Source organism: Rhagoletis pomonella, unplaced genomic scaffold (genome assembly GCF_013731165.1).
Source record: "Rhagoletis pomonella isolate Grant_MI unplaced genomic scaffold, Rhpom_1.0 Rhpom_scaffold_00002, whole genome shotgun sequence".
Classification (NCBI taxonomy): domain Eukaryota; kingdom Metazoa; phylum Arthropoda; class Insecta; order Diptera; family Tephritidae; genus Rhagoletis; species Rhagoletis pomonella.
Window position 1 is genome coordinate 94,989,861 of NW_023458556.1, and position 13,416 is coordinate 95,003,276.

The following is a 13,416-nucleotide window of genomic DNA, read 5'->3' on the forward strand; positions in this document are numbered from 1 at the left end:
CAGCCCTAACACTTTTACAGTATGTATGTATAAAAACGTGAGGAACATACAATACATATGTGTATATATATAGGTCTTTCTTAGTTTAAATTGAGCAAATATACAACTTTTTCGTGCCAAGCATGAATAAATTCTCCAAAGGGCTAAAAAAGGGCTAGGGGCAATTTTAAACCTATGTGGCCAAAAAAAGAATGTGGTAGCTAAATCTTGTCACCAAAGGGCTAAAACGACAACACTGGTCCAGAGGTTGTTTAATGAACCTCTGGACTTCGTATGTCAGTTCGTAGAGATGCCTCCTGACGTGCATTGGCGAGGGCTCTTCTGCAAGCAGCTGTTTGCTAGAATGACCACGTCTGTGGCTCCCCACAAGGAACTGCTTGCAGAGCATTGTGTTATGCTCCTTGAGCATCTGGGCCTCGTCGTGTAGGTGGTGTTGGAGCGTCATCGGGAGGCATCCGGTCGCCGTATTCTGGCAAGTCTGTAGCTTCATCCCCTCCGTCCTGCTAGGCCCAGGCGACCACACGGGCGCTGCATAGTTTAAACCGGCCGGCCAATTGCCTTGTATGTTGCCAACAACGTTTCTTTATATTTCCCCCCCAGTGCTGCCGGCCAGCGACTTGAGGACATAGTTGCGGCTCTGTACTTTGTTGCCAATTGCGGTTGTATGCGCCGAGAAGGAGAGCAGACTGTCGGAGGTAACTCCCAGGATTTTTGGGTTATTCACCGTCGTTGTTACGCCATCAACGTGAATACCCAGTTGCAGTCTGACCTCTTTCGTCCAGATGGTGAATAGGGTTGCCGAGGATTTCGCAGGGGATAGGGCAAGGCTCATTGCAGTGAAGAAGCGAGAAAGTTCGGCGAGATAGCCGTTCACTTTCGAGCACAAGTCATCAATTCCATTCCCAGATGCCATGATCGAGCACTCGTCAGCATAAGAGACAATATTAACACCCTCTAGTGGTTGAGGGAGCTTTGAGATATAATAATTAAAGAGTAGTGGGGACCGGACACCACCCTGTGGTACCCCCTGTTTAATATTTCTTGGTTTACTGGTTTTGTCCCTAAAAATTACTGACGAGTATCGACCACTTAGGTAATTCGCCGACCACCGTTTGAGTCCCTGTGGGAGTGAGGAGGCCTCTATGTCTTCTAGCAGCGTTGAATGACTGACAGTGTCGAACGCCTTGGACAGGTCCAACGCTACTAGAATAGTTCTCTCACAGGGCGGTTTCGGTTAAGGCCACGAGCTATCAGGGTGTTTATGGCGTTAAGTGCTGTTGTTGTGCAGTGCAGTTTACGGCACCCATGCTGTTCCTGCGCTGGGGTCAGGTGGTTCGCGAAATACGGGAGTAGCAAGGCCTCTAGATTTTCGATACCGGGGAGAGGGTTATCGGGCGATAAGACTCTCCTTTTGTGAGGACCCCAATCCTAGGGCTTGGAGCCCCCACAACACTCATAGATATATACACACAATTTTTGGAATTGTAAATAAAATATATAATTGTTACATTGAAAATATATACTTTGAATTGTAGCCACATATTGTACAGCACTAAGTGATTTGAACTACCGTTATTATTTATCATACACATACAATTGTACCTATACTTTAAGCACGATGGCAATAAAGAACAAAGCGCAAAGGACAACGGGACATACGCCATGTGACTGCGGCCGACAATTTGTATAAACAGCCGGCCAGCAATCAAAGCAGACAGGAGTCGTCAGCCGACTGCTGCAGAATCAGGAGCTTTAGCACACATAGGGCAGGTTCTAATCCCTATGTTAGGTATCAGGAGACGGGCAGGTTCCACTCGCACTCCTATAGAACTTAGCTAGGTATTTAGAGACGGGCAGGTTCTACTCCCTCTCTTGTAAGGTTGTGGGTAGGTTCTACTCCCGCTCCTTTACTATAGCTGTAATTATATTTGGTGGGACGGAGCTACGCCCACCAACCGGAGGGGAACGGGTAGGTTCTACTCCCGCCCTCTTAACGTACGACCCAGACAGACGAGTGCTTTGCTATAAATCGAAAAGGAACGCTTTTTATTTTTTTGTTGAGAACCCCGCAGCCGATGAGCATACCGCAGCATAACCCGGAGTTCGTCACAAATGGCGCCCGAGCAGGGACTAGACTACACAATACTAGGACAAGTTAGACAATAGACTTGAAAGTGAAAGTAAAATGTGGTAAAACGGCGAGAAAAGACTCCAAAGAGAGAGCAGACAGTGAAAGTGCGAAACAAAAGGACTCCAGAGAGAGAGAGAGTAGAAAGTGAAAGTGCCATTACAGACTATATAGTGTGAGGACTAAATGTCCCCAGAGAATTTAGCCCACACAAACTCCCGTACCACCAACCAAACCAGTCACACCACAGCAACACAAGTCAGCGCAACTGGCCACGCAGCAAACCACGGCAACACAAGTCATAGCAACACTCGACATGACAACGCAACATCACACAACAACATGTAGCTGCGCGACCACGCAACATCAAGCACATAGCTTTTTAAAGGAGTAGCACGACAAGAAACCAGTCAGTTAGCACGAGACTGTGGTCGTGAGCATACGGCTACTGGCAAGAAGTGACTTCTTCTGCACCGGCTCGAGCGTCGGGCTTGATTCCACTTCTGCAACAGCGGCTGGTAGGGTGATTTCTTCTGCACCGGCTTGAGCGTCGGGCTGGACGTCACCTTCCCAGTGGCAGCGCCACAAGCTACACACGCTCTCACCACAGCAAACGTTACTCCCGGCGCCACCAAAGTACCACTCATCGGTGCGCCTCACCTGCATTGCTGAGAGCGCTACGTCTCAACGCAACTGGAATGCCACTCTCCGGTGTCACCGGAGCACTACACACCGGCGTCACCAGAGCGCTACCCACCAGCGTTGTTAGAACACCATTCACCGGTACGACCAAAGCGCAACCCACCTTACAAGAGCGCTACATACCGACGCGGCCAGAACACCGCTTATAGACGTTAGCAGCGCGCCACTCAGCGGCGTCAGCAGAGCGCTGCCCACCAGTACCAAAGTCACGCCACTACAGCCTAACGGGCTCATAACGGGACAAGGAGCCGTTACCCAGTCACTGCAAGCGACGCTACCGAATGTTTCAAATTGTTGTTTGTTATATGTTCTTTTATAGAAATTAAGGAAAATTAAATAATAAATTACGATTTACTAGAGCCCCGAAACTACCCGAGCATTTTAGAAGAAGCATCGGGGCAAGCAAAAACGCTTCGTTACAATTGGCGCCCGAGCAGGGACCTGAGTAGATCGTACGCGTGCAAAGGAAAAATTATTATATGTTTGATACGAACAAAATGGCGGAAGTAATCAACACAGCATGGCTAGATGATATACCCAAGGAGCAACTAGTATCCATCGCACAGGAATTGGGAATCGAGTGCGCGTCAGGATCGCGGTCGACTGTACGCCCTGGTCTACTTGGGTAGGGAGCTAGTCGAGGCCGTCATCGATACCGGCGCCTCGAAGAGTTTCATATCCACCACTCTAGCGGAATATATGGCAACCGTAGGAAGCGGAGAAAGAATAACGGTAGCCCTCGAGGTACACATGGCCGACGGTGCCAGTAGCAAGGTTTTCGAGGCCATGAAGATCGAGGTTCGTCTCGGACAAGCGATGCACCACGCAGTGCTATACATCATGCCAGGCGCAATAGACGCCCTCATACTCGGCCTGGACACGTTGGGAAGCATGGGAGCTGCAGTATCCTGCGGCGGTCAACACGTCGTACTTACCGAACCGACTACACAGCCGGCACCGCCCGTTACCTCACAGACCACGGAGGATAGCACCGCAACCACAGTAAGTAATACCATCCCGAGAGAGAAAGCACCGAAGGAAGGGCAGATCCGGGAGCGAGAGGATCAACAGAGTCGACCATCACGACCCCAGTGGACTCGTCGATGAGCATACCTCCGCGGGGATGCCCCACGGTAACAATATGGATGAGGCAACACGAATACGCGACTTCCTAGCGGAAGAACTATAGAAGTTTGAGACCATGAGCGGAGTGGCCAACGTGGCGGAGCACAGGATCGTCATGACCGACGACCGCCCCATCAAGCAGCGGTACTTTCCGCGCAACCCAGCGATGCAGGCCATCATCAACGCAGAGATCGACGAGCTTCTCTCCAAGGGGTGCATCGAACTCTCCTGTAGTCCGCATAGCGCGCCCATCATGTTGGCTCGAAAGAAAAATGGTAAGTGGAGGTTATGTGTGGATTATCGGCAACTAAATGCCCGATCAGTACCCAACGCATACCCCTTACCCAGAATACAACAGATACTGGACAAGTTACGTAGGGCTAAATATATCAGCAGCCTAGACCTCAAAAATGGCTACTGGCAGATACCCCTGGAACCGAACAGTCGCCCATACACGGCCTTCATCGTGCCGGGGCGCGGCTTATTTCAATGGCGCGTCATACCGTTCGGCTTGCACTCCGCGCCAGCAACATTTCAGAGAGCATTCGACCAGGTCATCGGGAAGGAACTCCGATACTTGGGCCATGTGGTCAGTGACAAGGGAATCCACACCGATCCCGAGAAGGTAGCTGCGATCCAAGAACTAAAACCACCGTCTAACGTGAAGGAAGTACGCCAGTACCTCGGGATAGCCTCGTGGTACCGTCGATTCGTGCCCGATTTCGCCACGTTAAGACAACCACTAACTGCACTCCTGAAAAAGGGTAAGCACGGTAAGCACTGGAAGTGGGGAGTCGAACAACAAGAGGCCTTCGACACCCTCAAGCGGAAACTCACCGAGGCCCCCGTACTCGCGTGTCCGGATTTTAACAAGCAATTCACCCTACAGACGGACGCTAGTAACTTTGGCCTGGGAGCGGTACTGACACAAGAGTTAGAAGGAGGCGAACGCGTAATATCTTATGCCAGCAGGAAATTGAACAAAGCGGAGGCCAACTACTCGCCCACAGAGAAGGAGTGCCTTGCCATCGTTTGGGGAATCCGGAAGATGAGGCCCTACTAGGAGGGATACAGGCTCAAGGTGATCACCGACCACATGTCGCTGAAGTGGCTGAACTCGATCGAGAGCCCCTCCGGCCGTATAGCGAGGTGGGCCCTGGAGTTGCATAGAATACCGAAAGGGGAAGCTCAATCTGGTCGCGGACGCACTATCACGGCAAGCACTGGAGACCCTCCGGCAAGCGATTACGGCGGAACCACAATGCAAGTGGTGGACTATATGGTGCAGGACGTACAGCTCTACCGCCATATCCCGTGCCGAAACCAGGATGAGGAAGCAGTGCCCTGGAATTTATGTGTACCAACCCCCCTTCGCCAGCAGGTGTTACAGGAGAACCATGATGTTCCCAGCGCCGGCCACATGGGCATCCGGTGGACAGTGGCGCGGATTGCCAACCGATATTACTGGCCAGGTATGTTTCGTGTAATCAGCCGCTACGTGCGCTAGTGTGATTCCTGCCAAAAATACATGGAAGGACAACAGAAACCCGCGGGAAAAATGCTTTCACAGGTGGCTTCGGAGCCTTTCGCAACGATCTGCACAGACTTCGTCGGACCCCTACCGCGATCTACACATGGCAACACCATGCTATTGGTGTTCTTCGACCGGTTCAGCAAGTGGGTGCAGATAGTCCCAATGAGACGCGCTACGAATTCTAGCGAGATTTGGCGTTCCGAAGATACTCATCTCGGACAACGGCGTCCAGTTCACCAGCACGCTGTGGCAACGCTACCTCCAAGAGATGGGAATACGACAACAGTTTACCGCGCCATACACCCCCAGGAGAACCCAACGGAGCGCGCCAACCAGACGGTCAAGCGAATAATAGCTCAACTCACCAGATCGCAACACCAGCGATGGGACGACCTCCTCCCCGAATTTGAGCTAGCCATAAATACCAGTGTCACCGCCTCTACTGGGTACAGCCCAGCTTTTCTCGTCCAAGGCGGTGAGCCACGACTACCTGGAGCACACTTTGACGAGGTCAACATTGGGACGGGCACTATTCCCCCTACTGCCGAGGAGAAGTCCAGCAGGATGCAGGAGGCATTCAGGATTGTCCGGCAAAACATGGAGAGAGCGGCGACGGACCAGGCCCGCCACTAAAATCTCAGACGTCGAAAATGGACCCCTAGGGTCGGCGAACTAGTTCTCGTCACAGAACACCATCTATCTAAGGCCGCGGACGGATTCGCAGCGAAATTGGCACCCAAATATGACGGCCCCTACAAAATCCTGAAGTACATATCACCGGTGATCGTCCAGTTACGCAAGACCGATGGAAGGAGGGAAAAGACGACCAATATCACGGAATCCGCCGCGTCGCAGCCATACGGCCGGTCAACGCCCACGCCGCAGTCGGGACGACACGCGTCGCCACCATCCTCGACGCCGCAGCGCACATGACTAACATGCAAACTAGACAGCGGATGTCCGCTGCCACTACTGCAGTCGCTGCACCCAGCAGGGTTTGTAGCACGCTCATGCCTATAAACCCCACGTCAGGATCCTCCGCGCATACCGGCGCCAGCACCACGCGCGCCCTCACGGCGCCGATGACCACTACACCGACGGCCGCCACACACTCGACCGTCACGCACACAGCCGTCGCACATATGGCAGCTCGACGAGCCGTCCACACTCAACAAGTCGCCGGGCGCACTGCCGCCTGGGCAGAAGCCGCCGCAAGGGCGCACCCTATCAGGCATACCGTACCAACGCCCGAATGTATTCTCGGCAGGATAACGGCCGGTACGCACGGTAGTCGCAGCACTGCAAGACATCAGTACCGAGGAGAGTTCCACGAGCAGCAACTCAACAGAATGTAGTGGGTCGAGCGGAAGTACGACTAGCTCGGACGATAGCACGACTAGCTTAAGTGACAGCTCGGACGACTCGAGCGAGGGGCCGGTTAACTCGTCGACCACCCCGGCCAGCGACCAGATACGAGGCGAGTACAATCACCGGCCATCCAACTCTCCTCAGGGGAAGAGAAAACGCCACGGGAGGAGCAAGGGCCAGTACTGGCATACCCGCCAGGGCCAGGCAGCATTGCAATATACCCGGTGGACCTACGTTCGTTAGAGGGGACACGATGGTTGACAGATGCGGTGATGGACGCATGGGCGAGAGGGCTAGAAGCCGAGTTGTGACCACGGGCCACCATACTCAGCCCTTTGTGGTGTGGCAACTAACGCAGAAAGGAAACCCGGAGGAACAGTATCGGCGCATCCATCGCTGGCTGCGAAAAACGGACCTGTTCGGCAAGCGGGAGGTGCTAGCGCCCCACAACACGGCCGGACACTGGTACCTGCTGGTCCTGGCGAACCGGGAGACCACCCACCATCTCCTCGATATGGAATGCTGGAAGGAACGCTACCTGTGGACCGTGGATTCTAGGGTGAGGGGCGGAGTTGTCCCCGCAACTGCAACGTGGGGAGAGTTCCTCCAATGGGAGTATACCCAGAGGTACGACGGGGTGGGCTTCGAGGTTCAAGAAGTCTACCCGAGGGTCCCACAACAGGAAAACGATGGAGACTGCGGGGTATACGTACTGGAGACCATCGAGAGGGCCATGTGCTTCATCGGACAAGGCAGAGGCGCACCAGGATGCATCACAGAGCCATCACGGCCCATATGGCAGCCCTGAAGCGGGCACAGATACTGACCACGTTTCGGCGGCACGTAGGTGGACGCCAAGTCGCAGAGCCGCCGCCACCACAACCGCACTCGCTACTACACCACGACACACCCGCTACCGGCTCGCCGATTCGACTGCCGCCATCACCGGCCGAATCAACCACTATGATCGCTTCACCGTCGCACGCTCCACTACCAATCCACCATCCAGCGACTACACCACCACGAACACTAATCAGGTCATCCCTATCTCCTCAGCAGCCCGTATTCCGAACGGAGAAACAGCCGACAGTGCCACCAGAGGGAATAAGCATCCTCATCAGCGACGCAGAGGGACCGGCATTAAACCAGTTCCCGACAATAGCGGACAGAATCCGTCGGAGCCTCAGAGATATCACCTCACGTGCATGCAAACCCCGGCTGAGGTTCAGCACCAACGACTACCGGGTAATCGTACACCACTGGGGCGCGCACATCCACCCAAGAGCCAGGGGAGTTCCAGACCAACAAGTAGGGGGGAGTGTGAGGACTAAATGTCCCCAGAGAATTTAGCCCACACAAACTCCCGCACCACCAACCAAACCAGTCACACCACAGCAACACAAGTCAGCGCAACTGGCCACGCAGCAAACCACGGCTACACAAGTCATAGCAACACTCGACATGACAACACAACATCACACAGCAACATGTAGCTGCGCGACCACGCAACATCAAGCACATAGCCTATTAAAGGAGTAGCACGACAAGCAACCAGTCAGTCAGCATGAGCATACGGCTACTGGCAAGAAGTGACTTCTTCTGCACCGGCTCGAGCGTCGGGCTTGATTCCACTTCTGCAACAGCGGCTGGTAGGGTGTTTTCTTCTGCACCGGCTTGAGCGTCGGGCTGGACGTCACCTTCCCAGTGGCAGCGCCACAAGCTACACACGCTCTCACCACAGCAAACATTACTCCCGGCGCCACCTAAGTACCACTCATCGGTGCGCCTCACCTGCATTGCTGAGAGCGCTACGTCTCAACGCAACTGGAATGCTACTCTCCGGCGTCACCGGAGCACTACACACCGGCGTCACCAGAGCGCTACCCACCAGCGTTGTTAGAACGCCATTCACCGGCACGACCAGAGCGCAACCCACCTTACAAGAGCGCTACATACCGACGCGGCCAGAACACCGCTTATAGACGTTAGCAGCGCGCCACTCAGCGGCGTCAGCAGAGCGCTGCCCACCAGTACCAAAGTCACGCCACTACAGCCTAACGGGCTCATAACGGGACAAGGAGCCATTACCCAGTCACGGCGAGTCTACCCCAGCATTTTAGAAGAAGCATCGTGGCAAGCAAAAACGCTTCGTTACAATAGAAAGATCAGAAAGTGATTGAAGTGAGAAGACTCCAAGTGAAACAATAAATGCAGAGCAAGCCTTTGAAAACACGCAGGAAAGGGCAAAACATAGTAATATTTTCTAAGAACAGTGAAGATGGTGAAGTTATCGTGGGTATACTACCTACGTAAGGAGGAACTCCTCGAATACACCGCGGAGTTCGGGCTAGAAGACTCCGGGACAGTCGACGAGCTGCGGAAGAGGCTATCACAGTTCCTGTCAGAGGTTAAAGACGACCCAAAGTACACGAGGCGTCTGACGGAACTTTTCCCAAAGCACGACCGGGCGTCACCAATCCCTTTCACGGACGTACCGATACTCGGCAGAACCGAGGATATGGCAGCCCAATCGAGCAGTTGCGTGTCACCACCAGCATACCCCACTCTCACAACCCATTCCGAACCGGCTTACGCCACGGTTATGGACCGAGTGAGAGAGTGGGGCCTAAAGTTTGACGGCGTTAAAGACCCCCTAGGGTACATGGAACGCGTTGAGGAGCTAGCCGAAGGCTATGAAATCAACCTCGACGTATTGCCGAAAGCAATTCCTTAATTGCTGCGGGATCGAGCACTAAGCTGGTTCCGCAACAACAACAAACGATGGCCAACATGGGACCAGTTTAGACGGGACTTTATAAAGTTCTTCCTGTCCTCGCGGTAATTTGAGAGGTTAGACGACGAGATCCGCCAACGAGTCCAGCGAGTACAAGAACCCTTTGAGGACTACGTACTTGAGCTACAGAATCTCATGAGATATGCTGAAGGCAGTGAAAAGCAAAAACTCGACCGTGTGTACCGAAACAGTCGCAGCGAGTACCAACTCTACATTAAGCGGCGTGACTTTGCTACTCTGGAGGAGCTGGTAAGTCTTGCTAAATATTTTGAGAATATTATTTCCGACGTAAATACGCAGCAACCCGTTCAGCGACCAACGGCACCTCGACGCCACGAAACTCACCCCGACACTTTTAGGCGTGCGCCCATTCCTCAGAGGCGGCAGGAAGAGCGGTATCACGTTCTCAGGCCGACACCGATGGACCCCAGTGGTGCGGGGTCGTGCCAGCATAGAGGTGATGGCCGTGGTACAGCGCGGAATGATTTAGGCGGATAGATCCAAGAACCGCATGTAGGCGATGCGGAGAGAGCGGCTACGTAGCGTACGGATGCCGTAACCCTAGAATTGACTTCTGTTGTGAGTGTGGCCGTCGCGGGGTGCAGACAAGAGACTGCTGCAGAAGGATGCAGGGAAACGAGCACGGGACCCGCCAAGAGCGAGGAGCGGAGACCCAAATGACGATAACTCGCACGCATTAAGAGCGTTCTTACGCCACGACGAAGGGCGAATCGTAGCCACCGCCACAGTAGACGAGACGCAAATGCAGGCGACAGTAGATACTGGAGCCACAAGGAGATTCATTAACGAAGCGATCGAGGAACGCTTTCCACCATCGAAGGTCAAAAACGAGAAGTGGAGACTATGCGTTCGACGCGTACCCACTACCTAGGATTAGGATAGGACATCCTAGAGCGGCTTCGCAGTGCCAAGGTAATCAGCAGCTTGGATCTTAAGAACGGCTATTGGCAAATTCCGATGGAGGAGGGAAGCAAAGAGTGTACGGCGTTCACCGTGCCAGGTCGCGGACTGTTTTAATGGTGCGTGATGTCGTTTGGGCTCCACTCCGCACCAGCGGCGTCCAACGTGCGTTAGACCGCGTTATCGGCCCCGAACTAGAGCCACACGCATTCGCCTACCTAGACGACATAATCGTGACCAGCACATCCGTCGAGGAGCACATCCGACATCTCACCGAGGTGTTCCGACGATTACGAGAGGCGAACATGAAGGTCAATCCAGAAAATTGCGAATTTTTTAAGGACGAGCTTAAGTACTTAGGTCACGTAGTAAGCAAGGATGGCATTCATACGGATCCAGACAAGGTCGCAGCTGTGAAGGATATGAAGGCCCCGGCAAACACGCGTGAGTTACGTCGCTTCCTAGGCGTAGCGTCCTGGTACCGACGATTCGTACCAGATTTTTCGCGCGTTGTCCACCCGCTAACCGCGCTACTAAAGAAAGGCAAGCGATTTCAGTGGTCGCATGAGCAACAGGCTGCTTTCGAAGACCTGAAAAGAGCACTAACAGAAGCCCAGTGCTGGCGTGCCCTGACTTTACGAAGAGGTTCATACTGCAGACAGACGCCAGCGACTATGGCTTGGGGCGGTGCTCACCCAAGAAATCGATGGAGAAGAGCGAGTGATCTCCTATGCCAGCCGCCACCTTAAGACGGAAGAACCCTGCAAATGGCTGGAGGAGAAGATAAGGGAAGTAAGAGCTAACCCCATTAAATTTGCAGACTACACGGTGGAAGACGGTAACCTATATCGGCGCCTCCCTGCCTACGCGGATGGCGAAGACTCCAACCCGTGGAAGTTGTGCGTAGCGAAGAACCTGCGGGAGAGGGTGCTACGCGAAGTCCACGACACACCCAGCGCTGGCCACATGGGCGTACGAAAGACTATCGCAAGAGCTACCGCACGATATTGCTGGCCAGGCATGTTCCGTGATGTGCGGAAATACGTGAAAGGGTGTCAGTCGTGCCAGATTTATAAACCTAACCAGCAGCAAGCCGCGGGGAAGATGTTGACACAACTTGCGGACGAGCCTTGGGCTATTTTATGCGCCGACTTCATCGGGCCGCTGCCGCGATCCAAACACGGCAACACAATGATACTCGTATTCCATGACAAATTCTCTAAATGGGTAGAGATTGTACCACTCCGGAAAGCGACGACAGAGGGCCTGAGTAAGTCTTTCCGGGAGCGAATCCTTGCGCGATTCGGCGTTCCGAAAGTTCTGGTAACGGATAACGGAGCGCAATTCACCAGTCGAGCGTTCAAGCGGTTCCTCGAGCAATATGGGGTAAAGCATCAATTCACTGCTCCTTATACCCCACAGGAAAACCCGACAGAGAGAACGAACCGTAACGTAAAACGGATCATAGCACAATTAACAGGCGAGCAACAACGGAACTGGGACAACCTGCTACCAGAAATTATGCTAGCACTGAATACTAGCGTCTGCGAATCCACCGGCTACAGCCCAGCATTTCTAACACAAGGACGCGAGCCGAGACTCCCAAGGGCAGTCTTCGATGAGATCACGTTCGGCACGGAGCAGAACTCGACGACGCCAAACGAGAAGGCCACAACACTAAAGGAAGTATTCAGTCTGGTGCGCCAAAACCAACAGCGGGCATCAGCGGAACAAGCACGGCACTACGGAGGAGGCAATGGAGGAGGCAATGGAGACCAGCTATAGGCGATCTGATGCTACTCAGAGAGCACCCACAATCGAAAGCAGTAGAAAACTTTGCGGCAAAGTTGGCCCCGAAATATAGCGGGCCGTACATGGTAAGAAACTCCCCTTCACCAGTTATAGTGTAGGTGAAAAGACACGGAAAGAGGAGGACAGCCCACATAAGCGAAGTAAAGGCTTTTTACGAGAGGGGAGCCGAACTTCCCGGAAGCAGCAAACAAACCCCCAGCGAAAATACGAAGAACCGAAACAAAGGCGCAGAGACGAAGGAAAGGAAAATAATTAAGAGAAGTTCTGGGAGCAAAGGAGTAGATAAACAAACAAACTTGAGGAAGATTTCAGAGAATAATTACAGAGGGCAAACGATATATGAGGGGAAAATTTGCACAGGAAATGCTATAGAAAAAAAGAAAGAGGAATATATATTTCACAAATAAAAAAAAAAAACAAAGAGGAAAATACGAAAGAACCGAATCTTCTCAGGGAAATAGAAAAAAGAACAAAATCAAAATTTCTAAGTTTTAGGAAAAAAAAATAAAATTTTTGAAGGAAATTGTAAGGCAGAGAAAAAAAATGTTAAGGAAAAGCTCTCTAAGAAAAAAAAGGTTAAGGATTTTTTTTGGAATATATGGAACAAAAAAAAAAAAATTTAAGAAAATGGCAAAGATTTATAAAGTAAAACTTTTTAAGAAAATGCGATTTTGAAAGAAAAACGGAGAAAAGAAAGAAAAATAAGTCAAGAAAGTTTTGAAGGAAAAATTTCAGAAAAATAATCAAAAAAAAAATTAATTTTAAGGAAAAAATAATAGACTTCAGGGAAATTATTATATGTACATATTTCTTAATACTTAAATTTGAATTACAAAAAAAAAAAAAACTAATCTGCAAAATTTTTATTTATCACTGTACCTAACAATTTAGATGCAAATCAAAACAGCAACAAACACAGCATATGCAATACAGGCAACGGCAAAGTGGCGTGACCCAGCTGCGTAAACAAACATGCGTGGAAAACGAATGCATAAAAACCCACCAAACACAACAGCGACATACATACAAACG

The 13,416-nt window shown here is 52.0% G+C and overlaps 1 long non-coding RNA gene across 1 annotated transcript in view; it reads left to right on the forward strand.

Annotated features, from left to right (window-relative positions):
- The window catches only part of LOC118734208, a 24,840-nt gene extending 11,439 nt beyond the window's left edge, over positions 1-13,401 (forward strand). The window contains exon 3 of the long non-coding RNA XR_004992353.1: positions 13,276-13,401. This is a non-coding gene — a long non-coding RNA (uncharacterized LOC118734208). The remainder of the gene's footprint in view (positions 1-13,275) is intronic.
- Positions 13,402-13,416: the final 15 nt, after the last annotated feature.